The sequence below is a fragment of the Chrysochloris asiatica genome, unplaced genomic scaffold (assembly GCF_000296735.1).
Source record: "Chrysochloris asiatica unplaced genomic scaffold, ChrAsi1.0 scaffold00017, whole genome shotgun sequence".
NCBI classification, from domain to species: Eukaryota; Metazoa; Chordata; class Mammalia; order Afrosoricida; family Chrysochloridae; genus Chrysochloris; species Chrysochloris asiatica.
Window position 1 is genome coordinate 5,025,451 of NW_006408535.1, and position 4,517 is coordinate 5,029,967.

A 4,517-nucleotide genomic window follows, 5' to 3' on the forward strand; every position below is an offset into this window, starting at 1 on the left:
CCACCTTGCAGTCCACCACATTAAGCCACACTAGAACTCCTAACCTAGTCACATAGTATCTTGAATTTTCCTTTTTCTCTAATTTCAGTAGCAGTTTCTTACAAGTACCCTTGTAGCCTATGGCAAACTGCTATTTGCTCTGCTGCAGTTAGAGAGCAGAACTCCATCAGAATCTGTTCTTGCACTGCCTGAACATCAACTTCTAGGCACTGGGTTTCTATTTCAGGACAGTTAGCGTCTCTGGGACTCCTGATTTAAAAAGAAAAAAGTACAGAAGATGGTCTCCAAACACTGGATGGAGTTTAGAATGACATTTCAGGAAACAGAAAAGCCTCAACCAGGATCAAAAGAGTCAGAAAAATAGTACAGTAGAAAAGAAACTTCCTGGGCTGAGTCCATGGTACCAATCAGACCACTGGCTCTGGGGTGTCATTTCAGATTTCCTCCCAATACATGTCACAGGACTTTCAACTGTTCTTGGACCTGAGCTGGTCTTCTTCACAGGCCTTATCATCCATTCTTGGACTTTCCTCATCGGACTTCCACCCATTTTTGGATTGTCCTCACAGGACTTACTCACTGTTCTTGGAGGGAACCCAATGTTCACTGATTTTGCAGGGGATTTATAATCCCAAAAATAACAACTAATGTATGCACTTACCCCATTAGAAGTGTCTCTTTCTGTTTGCTGTCAGTTCAAGTGCCATGGAGTCGTCCTCCATCTCTGCTCCATGAGAAGCCAGGGAACTGGAGGTCTTCTAAGTTGGGGTGAGGAGAAGGGCAGTGAGTTACACCATCATTCTTTCTCTGGGACCTCCTAGGACCTGGCATCTGGATTTTGGAACTAGAGTAGGTCTCCATGTCTGTGCACCGGAATTTGTCAACCCACAATTTGAGTGTGATGCCTTGTAGCAGTTGAGTCCAATTTACAAACATCTCAGATAAATCAAAAAATATGCATGCCTTTATTATCAGGAAGCAGACTCCTATGACACCTGCCGAAATATCTTTTGAAAGCAATATTTAAACGTGCAGGTGTGCTACAATCTTATCACTTTGACATCTGCACCAATTCACGAGATGATCGGATGTTCTGATAAACATATCAAAATGTTAACTCTGCCAGTGTCTGTTTGGTTGGAGGTTTATTCTTTCAGAAGTCACACAAAGAGGAGCCAGACCTAGGCAACCATTGGCATTATAGCAGCATATATCTTAAGAATCAAGGATAGAAAAAAGGGAGGAGTGTGTGAGATGCCTCAGGCAGTGCTTAATTATTTTATTAAATTCTCAAAACAGCTACACATATGCTCTCACTTCTGAGTAAAGAAAACTCAGTACAGTCTTAGTTCCCTCTGCTTTATTATCAAATTCTGATCATCTACTATGATGAAGAAGGAGCTCTGGTAGCATAGGAGATATGAGTTGGGCTGCTAACCTCAAGGTCAGCAGTTCAAAACTACCAGGTGTTACGTGGGAGAAAGATGAGGCTTTCTGCTCCCGTAAAGATTTATAGCCTCAGAAACCCTATACAAGGTCGCTATGAATTGAAATAGACTCCATGGCACATAACCAACCAACTAACCAACTGTGATGTAGAGAATATACCATAAAGCATTTTATGACAACATGAATATAACATTTATGTTCCCTAATTTGTAGCAGTGTCTTTCCACTTGTTGTTGTTGTCTTTCCACTACAGAACCTTAAAATGCCACATTTCTGTTTCTTTCCCATGCCTGCAACTTTCACAACTGACAAAATGTAAGGTGAAATGTATTCAAGGTTAAAAAAAAAAAAAAATCAGCTACTACATAGAGAAAAGTACATAAGAAAGATTGTCTTTGTCACCTGCCCCTCAAGATCATCCTTCTTTTCCTTTTGAATGTGCTTAGGATGTGGTAGTTGCAACTGCTACAGTCATCTTGCAACCAGGATGTAAAATTTGGTGACATACAGAGGGGAACAGATTAGAATATGAAAAGGTCTGGGACCAAAAATTACAATGTTGATCTAGTGTACTTGGAGCTACTTATCTTTAGAATTTTTATCATGTTACATAAAAATATACCTTTGCTGTCTTTTTTTAGTTATTTAGTGCTGTTATTACAGAAATAACACAAGTGACTTAACAAACAGAAATTTAACTTCTTAGAGTTTAGGAAGAAAAAATCCAACTTCTGAGTGGAAACTCGAGTGAAAGTATTTTGTTCTTTCTCAATTCTGGAGGAAGGTTTTTGTATCTTCTACTTCTACTTCCCGACTCCTTGGAGATCTCCATGTGTCTTGGAATCTGTCTTACTCTATCTTTTCTCACTGGGTTCCTTTTTACTCTCTTCTTTATCTCAAAAGGGATCCACTCAATCAATCCTATCCCCTCTGTATACAGGGTTGATAAGGATGGGCAACTTAGACATTGGCTACCTAAAATGGGGGGGTGGGGGTTAGGTGTAGTGCTGTGGGTTAATGCGCCTGACTGCAAAGCCGTTTGAACTGCAGTTCAAGCTCACCAGTAGTGGTAGAAGTTTTTTAACAAAAGAGGGTAGTAGTTAATCTTACAGTCCAGGAACAAGTACCATCAACGGATAAAAGGACGAGTAGAATATGGGACCCTATCTAGAGAAACAGAATCACCAGAAAAGGAGACAGAGATGAAAGCGTGGAGAAATAGAGCAGCTGAGGACTCTAGACTCATGGGAAGAGAAAGGCTGTGTGCTGGCATCCATGAGGCTGGCTTACAGAATGTGTTGTTTGGTTGTTTAAATGATTATATATTCCTGAGTGTTTTGGTGTACATTCCCCCCAACCCTAGCCTCCCCCCCGCCAAAAAAAAAACAAAACAAAAAAAACAGGAATAGAAGCAAATACTGTTGAATGATGATACACAGAGGAGATTATAATCACTGCAATGCAACGAGTGTAAAACTGATGGTCCCCCATGTAAACTATCACTCAATTCACAGTAATAACTTAAAAAAAAAAAAAAGAGAGAGAGAGAGAGATCCACTCAAGATAAAACCTACACTAATTTTGCCTTCTCACTTGATGGTCCCATGGACCTCCACTGTATCCTGTAATTTACCTGACATCCTCACCACCAGGATCTCTGTTGCTACGTTTATCCCTTCTTTGACACTGATATGATTTTGATCTTTGGTTGACCTCCCAGCTCCTTTGAATTTGTTGTTGTAGTTTTGTTCTGTTCTGGACTCTGCTATCTGTCGACTGAGTTCCAGGTGGTGTTGCCATGCCTGTCAATCTCTGGTTGTTGTCTGTTCTTATAGGTTTTCAGTCCAAAGAACTCCCTTTAGGATGTTTTGAAGTGCTGGATTGGTTTTGATAAAATCTCTTAGATTCTGTTTATCCTGGAATGTTTTGATTGCACCATCATATTTGATTGATAATTTTGCTGGATAGACAATTCTTGGTTGGCATTTTTTTTTCTCTTAGGGTTTTGTATATGTGTCCCCTTTGCCTTCTTGCCTGCATGGTTTGTTCTGAATAGTCAGAGCTCACTCTGATATGCTTGCCTTTATAAGTGACATTTCTCTTCTCCCTGGCCGCTTTTTGGATTCTCTCCTTGTCTTTGATTTTGTAGAGCTTGATTATTATGTCTTGGTGACTTTCTTGTGGGCTTTATCCTTCCTAGGGTACATTTGGCTTCTTGAATGTTTATCTTCTCATCTTTCAATGATAGGGAAATTTTCTTCAAGAAGCTCTTCTCAACTATCTCCTCTGTGGACTTCTCTGATTCTTCCTTTTCTGGAATGCCAATAATTCTTAAGTTTTTCCTCTTCATATTATCCAGCATGAATCTTAGACTCGCTTCAGATTTTTTATACTTTTTTTCTGCTTGCTCCTCTATCCTAGCAGTATTGAGAGATTATCTTCCAGCTCGCTAGTTCTTCTATTCTGCTCCTTTTCCCTTTCAGTGTATTGTCCATTTTTGATATTTTATTATTAATCATCTGGACCTCTTTTTTCAGGTTTTGAATTGTTTCCAATGCTGTATAAATCTTTTTTTATTGCTCTTGTAGTACTTTCCTGACTTCTTCCTTGTTTTCCTCCACTCCTTTTCGGAGCATTTGAATTTGTTTCCATATCATTCTTCTGAATTTCTTCTCAGGCAAATCCAAAACCTGCTCTTCTTTGGGAGTCTGTCTCCAGCACATTTGTCTCAGTTACTTTCTTCTGTTTTTGGACAGATGTTAAATGAATGTTTGTTGTTGTGTTATTAAATTTACTGAGTGTCTCCTGGTGGATATGATCATGAGATAGAGCTTCCCTTTTCACTAGTAATGTTTAGCAGCTGTTATTAGCTCTTGTCTCAATGGTGGAATAATATGGGGGTATGCTTGTAGCTTGGCTATATGGCCATGATTGATGTAGAAAAAGCTCCCACCTCTAGGAAAAATGTATGATCAAAAGGGCCAAAAGTAGAAGCAATATAAAAGCAGAGACAAGAACTTCCACTTTGAAACAAAAATAAAATTGTGTGTGTGCATTGTAGAAGCCTC